At 39.2% G+C, this 17,800-nt stretch overlaps 1 protein-coding gene across 1 annotated transcript in view; it reads right to left on the reverse strand.

Annotated features, from left to right (window-relative positions):
• The window catches only part of CLEC11A (C-type lectin domain containing 11A), a 404,688-nt gene that overhangs the window by 360,386 nt on the left and 26,502 nt on the right, over positions 1-17,800 (reverse strand). The gene's annotated exons all lie outside the window — the stretch shown is intronic.

The raw sequence follows: 17,800 nt of genomic DNA on the forward strand, positions 1-17,800 counted from the left end.
AATAGTGATCATGCAATGGTGTAGTTACTTTTAAAGGCCAGCAAAGTTAACCTGGGGACTAGACCAGTGGTATGTGATAGGACTATCGTTGGAGGCCAAACCACCAAATGAGGGAGACAGAGAGAGTAGTAAGAAGCAGAATAGCGACTGCAGGGCAGCTAAATGGGTCTATGATAGGTGCAGAAAAAAATTAAAGGAAGCATATGAAAAGAAATTGAATAAGGCTGAAGAATAAGACATGGTGAAAGAGCAGTCCTACATGGCTGAAGTGAGCAAGTTTACCAGTGTGAAAATCCCTTTAAGCAAAGAAGAAATCATCCATATGATGAAGGGAGCAGAAGATAAAGGTAAAGACAACTACACTGAAACTGAAAACATGGATAAAGTCAGAAAGAGAAATAAAACAGCCAAACCAAAGCTAAAAAGGGATTTAACTGAAGGAATCAAGAAAACAATATAAGTTTTGCATGTACATAATACAATGTTCTAAAATCTGATGCCTATAACCTAAAACAAATCTGGACATCACCCATCTAGTTTAGATCTAAAGGAGTGCATTAGAAGTGTGAGTGCATTACCAATGTCAAATTAACAGTGAATTCAAAATCAAACCAACCCCTCGCTAAGTCAGGCGATTCAGTAAGATTCACTTATCACAGGCCACAGAACCTTAACACACAGTTACACTGCTTCCTTGCAGTTCATCAGTCAGATAGGCAAGAGACAGTTACTGTGCTAGTATCCAAAAATGGTATGAATCCAAAATGCAGCATAGATAATGCATAGTCCTCTTTTATGTGTCACAAAATTGGCTTGTTTTTTAAGACAGAGTTATTGGTCCAGATTGTTCTTCTGTATTAAAGGGATAATTCTTTCTAAAGAGCGAGTCAAATAAAGATTTTGAATCCGAATGTGGTTTACAACTGACAATGTAGTAGTGGCTACATGATAGCTGTAGCAAACAGTTGTTAGATGCTTTTCTTTCAGACTACATGTGACCTTGCTGTTTTTATTAGTACAGTAAAAAGTAATGTATTTGGACCTATGCCCCTACCACATTACCTCTGTTTTCCAAAGCTTCTTTTAAGAGTCTGGTCACATAAAAGCCACTTCATTGAAACTTAAAGAAACATAAGATACAGACATGACAGCAAATACCATGCTGATCAGAATGAAGTATTCCGCTATTAATTATGTTTTCTAAGTATAATTTCATGGTTCAAATCCATTATACTATTTTTGAAGGCATTTATTTGCCAGAACATAAAGATCCAGTACAAGAGGAGCAGAATAAAAGGACAGTTTTTCAAAGTTAAGTCTACAGCTTTCATTAAAATGTATGTTAGTTAAAAAGGCGCATGAATAATGGTTTAAACAGTGAAGTGATATAAATGAACTAGTAAAAGAAAACAGAAGTATAGAAAACAAAATTAAATTAAAAGTAAAAAGTAAGAAAAATGTCACTAAAAATAATTCTTCCAAAATTTAACACTGATTCACTCATGCTGCCCATGTCCAGTTTGGCGAAATTGGTTAGCAAGGTTTGGCAGTACGAAACAAGTGAAAAAGAAACATTACTATTTACACGTTTCTACAAAATATATTAAGTAATGCCAAAATACTTTTGACATGACACAGAACACAAGGACAAATATAAATACAGCAAATAAATATAATAACTGCATATCTGTACATGTGAGCATACATGCACACACACACACACACACACACACACACACACACACACACACACACACACACACACACACACACACACACACATTTAGACAGATTGTGACATACTAACTACTCAGGCAGGAAAACACACTGCTCCTTGTGGTGTTGTCTGTCTGTTAGGGCTGTCTTTACCAGACAGTGTGTCATGAAAGAAAAATTCACAGCAGGCAGGAAAACGAGAGACAGAGGCAAGGTTTCTCGACAGCTATTAGGGAACAGTTGCCTCTGGGTGTATATCATGATCAATACTTCTTGAGAGAAATATATTATTGAACTGCTGTGATAATTGCCCCTAACCACTTCCAAAAGAAGATTCTGAAGAGCAGTTTCCAGGGAAAAATATGTGAAGGAAAGATAGTCCAGAAGGTGAACCCAAAACCTTAAAATAGACAAAAGCTATTGTGCTGCAAAGGAGAAACTCTTCCTATATGGCAAAATGTACAATTTCTCAAAGAAAAAAAGAATTGCACACTTGAGTGTGAGTACTGTAAACACTTTGAAAAGCTGCTTTTTCCCCAAAAGGGATTTGTTTCAATACGGTAGCACAGAGAGAAGGCTGCCAGTTCTAACTACTGTCATGGATTACCTACTCTAAATAAAGTACTCTTGATGGTTTTGTTACAAGGGGCATATTAGCAAGCAAAGACAGAAGTTTGAATTAGCAACTCTCTTTTGTTCTTGGGCTAAAGCATTCCGCTTAGCTTTGATGTGCTTTCATTTGACTATGTTGTTACTCAAAACTACACTTATGCTGGCTGAATGTATCATTGTAGTTCATTTTTGTAAAAGAAAATAATTATATATGTTCTGCTAAAACCTAAATCCCATGGCTCTTGTTTTTCTACAGCAGCCATAAGAACAGTTTTTTTACAATAAACAATGAATGCACAAGCTACTTGAAAACAAATGTTCAGCTGAAGTTGCCCCAGACCTTCTTGAGTTAAACTATATCTCTTAAAGTGAATGACTGTTAAGCTGACAGACTACAGGCTCCTCACAAACTGTGCTAACAGGGTAAAAGCAATTGCTGCCATACAAGGATTTGCCCTTATACAGCCAAGATATGGTGTATCCTTTCAATGTCATTTGTAGGTTCAGGAAAGAAAACAGAGAGATGGATAGTTTGGCTTAAAGTAAACTCAGATACCAGTTTAGGCATAAAAGAAGGATTAGTTCTCAAAGAAAAAATGTCTCTGTAGAAAATGAGGTAGGGTTAATGGACTTAAGAGCTTGCAGCTCAGAAACCCTTCTGGTAGAGGTCAAAGCAATCAATAAAACATTTTCCATGTTAAGAACTTCAAGTCTGCCAGATTAGTTGGTTCAAAATTCAGATTCCAAGGAAGGGCCACTGGTTTTCTTGGTGGCCTCTTATAAAAATTCCCTTTCAAACAAATTTTGACATGAGAATACACTGAAAGAGGAGGATCCATGTACATACATTTTGAAATCTCAGATAAAAGAACCTTGATAGAGGAGTAAGAAAAGCCATAGGATAATAATTCAAACAAATATTGTAAAATCAGAGAAACACTAGTCCTGAATGGGTGCTGGTTATGTTGTTGGCAGTAACTAAAAAAACCTTTTCTATTTGCTAATATATGATTTTCTAGTTGCAGCCGTTATTGCTTCCATTAGTACCTACTGCACATCCTTAGTAAATGTGTGCCTAAAGGGAATTAAGACTACCATCCAGCAGTCAGTTGAAGCTAACTGGGGTTGAGAAGTATCAAACACTCCTGATCTTGTGTGACTAGATCCATTATGTGAGGAAGTGTGTGATAAGTACTGCACAAGGGTCTAAAATAAAGCTACATAAAAAATAAACAAAAAGGGACTAAAATAAAGCTGAAATAAAGTTACAGAAAAAAATAAACAAGGGTCTGAAATAAAGCTACATAAAAAATAAACAAGGGTCTGAAATAAAGCTACAGAAAAAAATAAACAACAAGGGTCTGAAATAAAGTTACAGAAAAAAATAAACAAGGATCTGAAATAAAGCTACAAGAAAAAAATAATATTTCATTCCTTCTTGACAATACTCTTTTAGGGGGGGGAGGAAAAAACAGGTATTAGTGTATTAGACATACTGGTAAACTGGATTAAACCTTACAGAATAAGATATTTTACAAGTTGTTAATAGCTATCATAATGGTTATTATTGTATCGTTTAGTATTAAATTGTATTCACAACCTGTTAAACTGTAAAGTCATACAAGAGATGGTTTACAAAATAAGAGATGGCTTAAAATGTATTACAGCTATACAAGACAGAGTAAAGATATGTAAAAAACTGAACAAGATTGGTCACTATTTTAATATGTTTTTGGCAAGACAATGTTGGTATGCAAAAAGCATAGTTGCTTCTGGTGTCAATTCCACTAAATACTTCTAAAGAGACATAAAAGTTTTCCAAATGTACTTTATAGTCTTTGTATGTACAAATGCAGAAAAATTCAGTACAAATGATAGTCTTTGTATAAGTTTAAAAGTAATTTGTCAAGTTGTAATATCACTGGTTTTACCCCAGTAAAATAATTGCTTTCAAATATTTTTTATCTAAGCCCAGTTCAGTATTTTACCAAGATGTTAATGAGCAGTTCAAAAACATGATCACAATGTTATGGTTAAAATGACATTGAAACTGTATATTTTCAGTAGTGTATAAATGCTTGCAGTAGCACATGGTTCTTGTCTCTAATAGTTAATTCAACAGTTGCAAAGAGTTAATGAAAGTTCTAAGTCATAAATTAAATTCTGTAACTGCAAAGGAATAAATTAATCAAGTTAAACTAAAGCAGACACAGCTCATAACTGATAAAATAATTTCACAGAATGGTCTGCAAAAGAAAAAGTTGTTAAATACATTCAGTTTGGTAGTAATACTTGAATATAATTGTATTAACTATGTAAAATTGGATTTTGATTTGTTGTATCAAAATAAGACTAAAGGTTTGTTTCTTGTGTTCTCTATATAATGTGATCAAAAAATACATATCAGTATAAAATGTTTTGAGTATGTTTAAAACAGAGGGAATTGTTAGATATTATGAATATAAGGCTGAAATTAATTCTGTTGTAAATATGCTGAAAGAAAAAGCTTGCTTAAATGCAGAAACAGAGTTTAGTAATATGTGATTAGCAACCATACTGAATGACTGTGGCTTAAAAAAATAAGGAACTTGCTTATGAGTGTATTATACACACATCAAGAAAGCTGACTTCTTACAGACATGACAAGAATGTAATCTGCTTTCACTGGACAACAGGACATGTTTTTCTAAGAAAGTTTAAAAATGTGCTTTTCTAATCCACAAGGCGTTTCCTGGAAGACAGTTTACTTATCAGCATTTGCACAAGAACAGATGTGTCAGCATTTACGTCATCAAGGCAGTATCTTTCCAAAACCAAGAGGGTGTGTGTTTAACTAAAATATATATAAAGTCTGTATTAAATCCAGTTATGTTGGGGGTATGGTAGGGACACATTTTGTCCTGAGGTAAATGTTATATCTCTCACATCATCTGTACTATATGAGAAGTAAAGTGGAACATTTTCTGAAGCTGTAACAGAAGTACATGTGGTTTATTATAAAAGTTATTGGTTACTGCTCTTAAAGACAGGTGCTGCAAAGTATATTCTCTCATCAGTGTATATTATGCAGGTTTCTGTATGCAACAGACTGTGAATGCAACTATAACCAGACTTTGATTCCAGCCAGCAAGACTGAGTGTCTTAAGAAGACTTCAAATCCCACAGCAAGCAAGCAGCAAGTAAGAAGCTTCATCAATATAATTTTTCACTGGCTACTTCCAAAAGAAGGTAAAACTACTGTTGTCTGGGCCAAAATGGAGTTACCATAATGATCTTGGAAGATTATTTCTGAATTTTCAGAAGTACACTGCATATCAGTGGAAAGGGTGGGAAAACATCCAGGAGCATTTCTGCCCAAGAAATGGAAAAGACATCTGCCTTCCAGGCCTTTTTGAATAAAGTCCTGGAGCAGAATTTTGCCAGCTGATTGTTCAGAGAGAAGATAAATAGGTCTATTTGAGGAACTCCTCACAGATGGAGCAAATCCTGGAAAATGTAGAATGTAGGAAGCCTGTACAGTGAGATTGTGCTGTGAAGCTATATCCCAAGCTAACATGGCTAGTCTGCAATGGGGGGATAGACATGGTTCCCCTTGCTTGTTGATGTACCACATGACTGTGGTATTGTCTATAACAACTTAAAGAGGTCCAGAGAAATAAAATGATTCAAAAGTTGAGTGACTTGATCAGGGTGAACATCTCTTGTATATTTCTGTGTTTGCATCTATTCTTGGTGTCCCACACACCTAGTACTTTTATTCCTCCTGAAACTGCTCTCCGAGCAAAGTCCAAGGCATTTGCAGTGACTGACTGTAGTAGGGAGAGAGAAGGGGGGACTTGGATTTAGGGAAATTTGCTGTTTCCACCAAATGATTTCTCTTCTGGAAAAAACCCAATACTGCAATTCGAAAAGACAAAGGATGTTGGCGCTGGGACAAACAGAAACTTCAAATACCACTGTATTTTTCTCATGTGGATTCTTGCTAGAGGTATCATGGAAATCACAGATGTCTCAAGACCTGAAATCCCGAGGTATTTCCTCACAATGACAAGTCTGTGTGGAAAACCTTAGAAACAGATCTAGATAAAGATCTATTTTCCTGTGATGGAAAAGTTCTTTGAACTGAAGATTTAGCTGACACACCAGAAACACAATTGTGTGTAAATGAGTCAAAAAAGACTTTTGAATGTTTTCTTGGAATCCAGCTTGTGTGAGAGCTCTCTTACCCAAGTGAAAGATTCCTGACACTTTGAAAAAAAGATTCTGCAAAGATAAGCAAATCATCTAAATATGGAAAAGTATGCCTGAAGTCCAGATGAATAGGGAGGTAATGATAAACATCTTTTAAATCTAGTGTTACCAAGAAACTTAAATGAGAAAGAAGGGGTAACAAGCTGCAAAGTGGCATCATTTTGATCGTAGGTATTATCACAGAAAGGTTTAGGAAAGGAAGATCCAGAATGGGTCTACAAACATTTTCTTTCTTTGGCACTGAAAACATCCTGGGAAGGAGAAACTGGCTCTATCCCTCCCTGAGACAGCAGGTATTGAAGGACAGGGGGAAATAGTGGGGTCTGGTCTGGTGGGTGAGGAATTACCCCATGGAAAGTGGGGGATGGGGATTTCCTCCCACTGCCATCTGTAACCTTGATAAATGATCTTCAGAAGCCATTGATCTGAAACTATCTGTTGCCAAAGAGAAAAGGGGAGATTCAGACTTTCTGGAAGAGAAAAGGGACTGCCAGGGTGGGATGGGGGGTACGCAAGGTCATCTTAAATGGTCATTCTGACTTCTTGGACTGTCCTTGGCTTAGGGGGATCCTTTATTCTTTTCGGACCCCCCAGCCATTCCTTCTTAAACATCTCTTTACCTGCATTTTGGTGAGACTGTTTATTTTGTTTTTTTGGCTGAAATAATATGAAGAGTTATAGAATCCCTGGAAAATTTAAAAAAGGGGGGCTGAAAAACCTTAACAGATTCCCTGTATCAGCTTACCCTTTCATTACACTTTTTGATGATCTCTGAAGCAGAGGAACCAAAAACTAAATCTCTATTCAAAGGAGAATATAAAGTCTCGTTTTTCATATAATTTCGGAGATTATGAGAATACAGCTAGGCAAACCTCCTTGAAACAGTATCAGAGGCTATAGCCCTGGAAGCTGTATCAACGGAGTCATACATGCACTGTAAACAATGACCTATGACATGTAAGATAGAAGAAACTAACTTATTTAAAGCAGATTTTTTCCTCAGGAAGAAACTGCAGACAAGACATTCATCATACTTTCACAATTAGTCAGAATAAACTTTAACATATGGGCCTGACAATTTAAAATTCTGAAAATCAGTGTTGTAGAAAGAATAAGATTGAAAGTGAACAAATATTTAGCAGCAGAAGAATTAGCTAAAGTTACTGCTGTTTGATCAGGGTTGGGATAGGTGCATAAAAATTGAAAAGACTGGAACTTTATGCATTCTATCTGCCTTTTTAGGGGCAACAGGGTGACTATCAGGAAAATTGCCGGCAGTGACACACATATCCTCTAAAGCTGACAAAAATGGAGGAATGGGTGAACGTTCTGGAAACTCCTTCTGTTAACAGGTCATGGTATTTTCTGAGGGACTGAAAAACCTCCATATTCTCACACAGAAAACCCTGGTACATTCTGTAAATAGTCACAGATAAAGAGAAAAGTTCACAGGGCGAATTAGAAACTGAGTTCTCCTCTGAGTACAACTTATAAATAAAGGGAATGTGTTTAGATAGAGGCACGTTATTGTCCCCCTTTACTCAGTCCTCATTATGCCAATCATTGGATATAATGCTCCTTTTGGCATGTATTAGTACAGACAGATGCAGCACCTGGAACACGCACAGATGCCTTACTAAAAGGATACAAGGTCTAAACAACATGTTCTATTTGGACTGACTCAAGCCTATCACTGTGAAAGGTATCCTACAGATTGCTAAGCGGTGACCTGTGACTGGGATACAAGGCATCCACTGACCCAGTACTGATGGATTTACTGCACATCAGCAAGTCCAATGGTATCAGAACTACTCAGTCTAGGGTTCAAAACCTCTTCTGTGACATAAACAGAATGGTTTGAAGGGCCAGGTATATCTCACAGAGGATACCACTGCTCTTGAACAGACCCCTCCCCATCCACATTAAACAAAGTTCATCCCTGTCCACATTCAAGTGCAACTTAGCTCTATGTATGGAAAAAAGAAACTGGACCCCCAGGACTAGCCCCCATAATACTAATGAACAGAGGCAGCTCCTAAATGCTTTATCCCATGTATGGGTCCTCTCAAATTATCTATGGTATGATCCCAGTTACTCGCATTAGGGATAATATATAATTATCAACCAAAGTGTTGCCTTCTCACAGAAAGAGGTTTCCCAGTCTGATTCTCAGCTGGGGTGCCTTCTGTGTGGAGTCTGCTTGTCACCCTGTGCTTGTGTGGGTTTCCTCTTGGTGGTCCAGTTTCCTCCCACATTCCAAAGTCATGCAGTAGATGGATTAGACACTACAAATTGGCCATAGGCATGAGTGTGTGTGCAAGTGTGTGGTATGAAAGAACAGCCACGGCAAGGCTAGCTACCTGGCAGTGTGAAACATGGCTTTAAATGCTAGTCACAGACAGTTCTTATGCACAAGAATGGCAGGGGTCATATCACATTCTGTTAATTATATGCAAAAATGGGTTGTGAATAGATGGATGGATATAATTATTGACCATGGGATGAGTAAGTTCAAACTCTAACTAAATGGGATAGGTAATTCCAGCACAACAAAAAGTAAACTGGTTAGGCTTAAAAAGCCCTACAAGAGCAGATAGTCTAGTACTTAACTATGAATCTATGAACAAGCTGACCCTCAATCTTTGAAAGCCTGCCGAGAAGCATTCTTTTCATTAGCAGGAAAGCTCAGAAGGCCTTGGTGCCCAAGCCTGTATTTTAAGTCAGCTCATCTCAAGCTGACTAATGATTTGGGGATGTGCAAGGTGCACTTGTGCTTTGAAAGATGGCCAGTTGTTATATCATACTCAGGATATAACTCATATAGCTAAGCCTACTGCAGCGGATATAACTCATATAGCTAAGCCTGCTGCAGCGGTGATTAATATGATGAACATCTTGATACTATGCAAACTAATGTCTGACCTTTGTGCTACACTCCAGAAGTTAGTACTTCTCCAGTGAATTCTGACCATGGTATACTGTTACTTTCAAGTTAAGAAAAGAACTCAGCACAGCCATAACCACCTTCTTCGGTTTCACAAATGGGAACTACACTACTATACGTGAAATGTGTATGAGAATGGATTGCGACCTACTCCATAACATCACACATAGAACTATGTAGAATGCTATGAGTAATTTCTAAAAAGTCCTTAAGTATTGTATCCAAACATATTACTAAATGAAAACAAATATGTAAAAAAATGTTACAGGTGAACCATTAAGGAAAAGTAATATTTAAACTTAACACACAATACAACAAAATAAAAATGTGCTGTGTGGGTTTCAAAAGGAACTCTGGCCCACAAAACAAGTTTAGGCTACAAAAATCCGGAAAGTGCTGAAAGAAATCTAAATCACCAACTACAACAAAATATAAAATTAACTTAGTATCAAAGGCAGAAGGCAATAAAAAAGTATTCTTCAATTATATCAAGATATTTAAAAGGAAGCAAGCAGGTAAACACAGTGATATCTGAACCACGGTGTATTTGTAACATGAAATCAGTTCTGCTCCAGTTTAAAAACTTCTAGGGACATGCATATATACTAGTGCGACACAACAGATATGGCATTACAGAAAATATAGCAGAACAATAGTCAATAAAATTAAAAATGCAAACTCCTTGCACCCAGACAACTCAAGTGCACAGAATCAAAGATAAAATTATTGACCTCCCTTCCTTACTGCTCAACAAACTCTTAAAGACATGTTGTGTATGACAAATTTAGCTCTAAACACAGACAGTTCTTATGCACAAGGATGGCAGGGGTCATATCACATTCGGTTAATTATATGCAAGTCAGCCTGGCATGTATTCTCTGCAAAGCCATAGAAGGAATCATTATGTGATAAGACTAGAATGATAAAGGTGTCCTACTTTAGCCCTAACAAGTAAAGTTTTGTCAGGGATACTTCATGTTTACTAAATAAATCTTTTTGCATTCTTTAAAGCAGCAACAGTAATAGACGAGGGACGAATAGCACAGATGGCTTACATAGTTCTGTCTGAGGCCTTTGATACACACCCTCACATGGGAACTGCAGACACATTTTAAAAGCTAGTATAAATGCTGTGACCTGGTAGGTGAATTACTGGCTAGCTAAAAAAACAAGAGTTGAAGAACTCCATCTTCATCTTCTCCTTTTCCCGGTTATGGGTCAGCACAGTGGAACAACGGTCCACAGAACGAATGGCAGTGGAGTTTTATGGTGTCAAGTTGCCAGCCGGGTGCCCAACCTTCCACAGAAGGCACACTCATGCACACACTCACACCTAGGGCCAATTTAGAGTGTCCAATCCACCTACAGCATGTCTTTGGGATGTGGGAGGAAACCGAAGCACCCGGAGGTAACCCACGCGACCGCAGGGAGGACATGCAGACTCCACACAGAAGGCACCACAGCAGAGAATCGATCCAGGGAACTTCTTGCTGTGAGGAGGCAATGCTAACTGCTGCACCACAACGGCTGCCCCAACAGAGATCTCCTTTATGATCCAGCCTATTTAACCAGTGACATTCCACTGGGTTCTTTGCTATGCCATCTCCTTTTGGGGTTGTTTTTTTTTCCCATAGTTAATGTAAGAAGGAAGCTGTGGATAACCAAATATGCAGATGACTTTCAGGTCATTATTATATCTTCACTTCCAGCTGATGCAAATATAGCACAAAAGGGGTTGGATAGGCTTCATACCTACTACAAATAAACAGCTTTGCTTTTAGTATCAAAAATGCATCCCTGTGCTGACTCATAACCTAGATGGTAGAAGCTCTGGTCTGAGTACAACTAGCAACTCAGGCACTGAAGGAGCTAACCAGGGAGAAATAGGAATAAGAGTCCAATGATAACTGGTACCTTCCAGTGGAGGAGGGACGGAGGGTTAAAACAGTCCATCTGCAGGAGCACCATCTAAACTCAGAAGTGAAGGTCTAGGCACAAGAACTCAGATGGATAATTTATTATTTATATATATGTGTATATATATATATATATATATATATATATATATATATATATATATATATATATATATTGTACACACACATATATATATATATATATATATATATATATATATATATACATATATCTATATATCTATCTAATATATATATATATATATATATATATATATATATATATATATATATATATATATATTTAAATATTTGTTTACCAGGGTAGTCTACTGATCTCAATGGGCCATTTGCAGGCACAGCCCAGGTGAATCGGATCGCATAAGAAATAAAGCATATTTACAGATACAACTGTCTAGCACAAGAAATCAGATAAAGAAAAAAATAACAGGGGGCAAAGGCTCAAAATCAGGGACAAATTTTAATTATTTCTCTTAAAAAACTTAAAAAGTTGCTAGAATATCTGGTTTTGCATTAGCCAGCTTTTTTGAAGGCTATGAAGTCTGAAACTCAAACGTTTGTCATTATTTAGTGTCTTCAGTCCTCAATAATTTGCTAAGAAACCACTAAATTTTATGAGAAATACACCCAACATAGTTGGCAAAAATCAGAGCATTTTGCAAAATTTCTGGACAGTGGAGAGGTATGCCAGCCAGATTAAAAAACCTACCTGCTACAAACCAGTCTATTCTGTGTGAGAGGCATCCTGACTACAACACTGCCTTGTAGAACCTCAACAGTTTCACCTGTTACAGACTTCCATCATTGTTTGCTTTGTCGCTGTGGCCATTACTCTCCATTCTTCAAAGTTTATGCTCTGTCCCATGTACCACTATCTAGATAAAGAACCACAGAGCCTTTGAGGTTCTGTGATTCATTGTCTAAACCATTGGTGGGACTGAGTACAACATCTTAGACATTAAGAGATGTGCAACACTCTCATTATAGAGTGCCACAACAATAACTGCTTTCAGCAAGGTGCTGTGGCAGAAGCATGTTTTACTTAGTGAGAAAAGAAAGTTGGAAAAGTATCCCTGGTCAAGAGATGCCCATAGGCAGCCACCTAGGTTACCTATTCCTAAGGTCAACAATGCATAAAGGAACATAGTAGTCCGGCTGGTGCCTTAACAGTGAGCCATAGAGGGATAATATAACGTCTCTCTTCATGGAATCTATTTCCCTAAGTGTGAAGACCAGCACTTTACTTGTCTTGTCTACAGCTTTCTTAAATTATTCCAGCTTGTTCATTTCCGCTATTGCTACCACACCAAGGAGTTGTTCCTGCTTACTTTTTTAAGGTCATTCCTCCCAGCCTGTGTTCCATTTTGTGATCATTACAGACTAGATGATGTACTTAAAACACATCTAAATATACCTTAGATGCTATGCCTCAGCTCACACTCTCCTTAGATCCCTTTGAAGACTTTCTGCCCAGTCTTCTACTGTCTCTTCCATTTTAGTTTCATCTATAAATGGAGTTTGTGGAACCCTACTACTTCTCTCTTCTGTGAGATTGTTCCCCTAAAGTCTATGTTTTTCTTATTTTCACCTGACCACTTTTCTACCCAGTCAGTTGCTTTCACTCTTACTTCAGGTCCCTTCAGTTTTTCTATCATTCTGATATGGGCAACTGAGTCAAAGGTTTTTCCAAGTCAATGTATACATTATTCATTGGGTTTCCTTCCAATGTAACCCAGTAAGAAAACTGAAATCTGGCTTGAATGTATTTAAAATGTGAAAAGAACTACAACTAAAATACTTCTTAGCTCTTCAGTAGCTAGAATATACTCCTTCTTTGCCAAGTTACTTGAGCTGTTTCTGGTTCTAGTATATTTCATTTGTTGTTGTTGTTACTACAGTTTTTAAGATGAACATGACACAGTAGTTCGGTGGTCAGTGTTCCTGCCTCACACCACTTGGCTTTACATTTCAGTTCCCAGCAATATCACCTTCAATGTGGAGTCAACAGATCCTGCCTGTGTCTGTGCATTTTGCTGAGGATATCTAGTTTCTTTCCACATCCCAAAGACAAACCAAAAGGTGAACTGGTGATCTTTCAAGTTGCATGTAGATGTGTGTACTATGTTCCTCTGAGTGCGCATAAATCCTGTAATGAACCAGCATCCCACTTAGCAATGGTTCTTTGCCTTCCACCCATTTGCCAGGATGGCCCCTGGGTCCCCTCTAATCTGAATAGAATAAAGTTAATAGTAGAAAATGAAATAATGAATGATGGTTTTGAAGATACACTTCCCCCACTGAATTCAGTAATACCTTCTTGCATATATATTTTTCTGTCAGTAAAAGAAATATTCAGCTACACAACTTACAGCTTTATTGAGCTTGATAAAATAAGCACAAATATTCAGAGTGCATGGAAACTGACCTTCAGATTATAGGTTCATAGGTAGGTACTAGGCTATCGCCCAAAGGCATTTATAAGCCTGGCTAGAATGTGTTGGCTTTCACCGCCCCCTTAGATTAGTTCCCTGTGCCTCTGTCCAGCACAGCCACTGAAGTGATCCATGGGGTAAACTTTCCGTTTCCCATCCATTCGTCAAGGTTTCTCTTGAAGAGTGTTAGCGAGGAGCTCTGTCTAATGTAGATTGGAATCCTGTTCCAGAGCATGGGAAGTCTCTGGGACAGGACTCTATCCCTCCAGCACATCCTATTTATTGTTGTGGTGTGGTTTAGATCCCTAGAGCATGTGACTCAAGGGGATATGGTTTTCTTTAGGTGGAGAATGTCTATCAATTCTGGGTTGGACATGGCCTTGTATGTCAGGCAGAGATCACCTCTGAGTAGGCGGTATGCAACCGAGTACAGCTGGAGTTTCTTCAGTCAAGCTGCATAGGGAATCTGTTTGAGGCCATTGATCCTCTTGGAGAAGTACTTCTGTGGTCTTTCCAGCTGCTGCAGGTGTCTTGTAAGGTACATCCCAAATGGGGCGTTGTACTCTATGATGGGTCTGATGAGTGATGCACAGAGGGGCACAATGACCTCCTTTGATCTGGATCCAACCCTTTTGTGATTAAGTGGGCCACATAGAAGGATTTTTTAACCACTGGCAATGTCACTGTCAAAGGAGAGGTTACTATCTACTTGAGTCCCCAGATCTCTTATTACGTCTTCTATATTTAGGGGGCTACCACCTATGTGGTAGTTTGTGGGTACTATGTTTTTTCCAAAGGGGATGACTATGCACTTTTTGACATTTAGCTTGAGGCCATGGTTTTGACACCAGGTATCTGTCTCAGTGAGACCCTTTTGGAGGATGTCTGTGTCAGCCATAGAGTAAATTATAGCCCCTAGTTTGCAGTCATCTGCAAACTTGGTCAGCCAAAGTCCTCCTGTCCTTGCCTGTACCTCTGAGAAGTATATGCCGAACAGGAGGGGTCCTAGGACTGAGCCCTGGGGAACACCTCTTGTAACTGGTTTAGAGTCAGACCTAGCTCCCACCACTCTTACCATGTGGGTTCTGTCCATAAGCCAGTTGGCAACCCATCTCATGGCATAGGGATTTATGTTCAGACTGGTGAGCTTGTCTATAATACCTGAATGGGGAATGGTGTCAAAGGCCTTTGCGAGGTCTAGGTAGGTTGTGTGGACCACCTTTCCCTCATCTATAGCCTTGGTAACTGTCTCATAAAGGTTCACCACGTTTAGGAGGCATGATCTGCCCTTAACAAAACCAAATTGGGTAGGGTCCAGTGTTTGGAGGTTCTCAGTGTCTCTGTTAATGAGATCCATGATGATGCGCTCCATAGCCTTGCAGACCAAGCTAGTCAGGCTTATATGGTGATAGTTCCCAGGTTCTGTTGTGGCTCCACCTTTGTGGAGCGGAATAACTGTTGCTGTGCGCCACTCTATGGGCACATAGCCTGTGGAGAGGCTGAGTTTGAACAGTGTGTTTAGGTGAGGGGTTAGTTCATCTTTGAGTTCATGTAGGACACAGCCTGGGACACTGTCCAGTCACATTGATGCTGTGTTTTTGGCTTTGGAGAGGGCTGTTTTAACCTGAGTGTCTGATTTCAGGGGCACTACATTCTTCAGGTATGGTTATGGGCCCTTTTGGGGGTGAGGGGGGGGGGTGAAGTTTGCACTGAACCTGTCTGCCAGGATGTTGGCGATATTGGTCAGTTCAGTGTATTTTGTGCCATTCTGCACTAACTCCAAGCAGATCTGAGAATTACCACTTAGATTCTTGACACAGCTAAAGAATGCCTTGTGGTTATCTTTGGAGTCCTTGGCAATTTTTCTTTCGAAGCTAGCCTTGGATGATTTTATGAGAGATCATAGTTTCTTGCTGATACTGATCAGGGGTGTCTTCCCTTCTTGGGATTTTACTCTTTTCTGTACTAGTTTCCTCCTTCTATTGTATAGCTTGTTTATGGCAGGGGTCCACCAGACTGATTCCCTTTTCTTGGAGGAGTGAGTCTTAGTTTTGCTTGAGATAGCATGATCCATGCATTCTTGTAGGTGCCCATAGAGTGCATTTGTAAAGGATTTTGCAGCTTGGACAGCATTATCCTTTAGCATGGAGGCTTTGAAACTTTCCACCTCGGTCTTAAGTATCGTGAAGTTTGCTTTTGAAAAGTTTTCATGGTGGTTTCTTTGACCGGGGGTGGGGGCGGAATGTGGATTTTCAGAGTGATCAGTTTATGGTCAGATCTAACCAGCGAGGGGTTGACCTCCAGTGTGGAATGCCGATCTCCCATGTTGGTGATGACCAGGTCCAATATGTTGTCACCTCTGGTGGGAGTGTTGACCAGGTGATCCAGGGCATTAGAGTTTATAAATTCTAGGATATGTTGGGCAAGGGAGTTAGTACTTCAGTAGTTCTCCCAGTTAATGTTTTGGTAATTAAAATCACCCAATATCAGGGTGTTTGGTAGAACCTTTATGTTTCCCAGTGTTTTCAGAAATGTGGAATGGGGGTCCTGGGACATGGTGGGTGATCTGTAGCAAGCTACAATTTGGATTGCAGTTTTGCCCATTGTTAGTTGCATGTGGATGATCTCTGAAGCATCATGCTGTGCCACTACCATGGAGGTGTGGGTATCCTTGATGAATATGGATACGTCCTTGGCTTTTGTATTTCAGTCTGTGTTTTGTGGCCGAAATGTATGGTATGAGTTGTAGCCTGGTAGTGCTGGGGTGCTCTCTGGATCCTTAAACCAAGTTTCTGTTACTGCACATATATCGATTTTCTCCATACCGAGGAGTGCCTCGAGTGCGTGCATTTTGAGGTTTAGACTTCTGGCATTGAGTAGCATTACCCTCAGTTTTTTGTTACTTGTGCTATTTACAGTGGTGGGTTTGTCTTTTGAGCCTTGCCTAAGAAAGGCACTATGGGGGTGGCAAGAGCCTTAGCCAGTATTTGAAAGCCTAAGGGTGACAGGTGCAAGTCGTCTCTAGAGAAGCAGTGTGGCTTGTCGAGCATGTCATCCCAGGCTGACAGACTCTGGATCCCCTTTGAATGACACCAGAAGCTTAGACAATTGTTGAAATTGCTAATTTTTTCTTTATACTGTGGTATCATTCTTGGGGAGGGCAGAATGCTACTCAGGGTCAGGGTCATACTGGCATGGGCTACGTGATCAGAGAGCTCCTCCTTGTCTCTTTTCATGTAGTCCAGGGAGGTACGGCTCAGGTCATTCACACCAACATGGACAATGACAGAGTCGTATTTGTACTTGTTCTGGAGTGACCTGAGTGCTTGTGTTATGTGGCAGATCCTGGCACCCGACAGGCAGCTAACAGTAACCTTCTCCTTGTTCAGCCTAGTGAGTGGGACGTCAGTGTGCCTGACAATAGAGTCACCTATTACTAGTGTATTGGGTATGTTATTTTGCCTTAAGGGCTGTGATTGCGTGGCACACTGATTTTGTGAAGTATGTGTTTCATGGTTTGTGTTGGGGGGTGGAGGTTGCTTGGATGTCTGCTTTTGAGGTCTCTGTTGCTTTTGCAGATTTTTATTTAGAGCCTCCGAGTATGTTTTTGTGTATTTGTGTGTTTTTTGCCAGTGCTGGTTTAATAGGTCTATGTGAGACTGGTGGTGTGATGCAAGCAATTCCCTTCTCCTCTTGACTGCCTGGTCCAGTCTTGGGTTGAGAGAGCTTAGCCTCCAGTTTGGCTGTATAATTGCATCTCTCGCATGTATTAATGTTTGGTGGTAGGAGAGGGTTGTCTGTGTACATGAGGCAGTTGTACATTGCCTCAAAATGTCCAGATTCACCAGTTGGACCGGAGAGTACACCTGAAACTGCCCTTTGGACATGCCTGGATAGGTACACTGAAC

This window comes from Protopterus annectens, chromosome 17.part0 (genome assembly GCF_019279795.1).
Source record: "Protopterus annectens isolate FY-2018-M chromosome 17.part0, PAN1.0, whole genome shotgun sequence".
Taxonomy (NCBI): Eukaryota; Metazoa; Chordata; order Ceratodontiformes; family Protopteridae; genus Protopterus; species Protopterus annectens.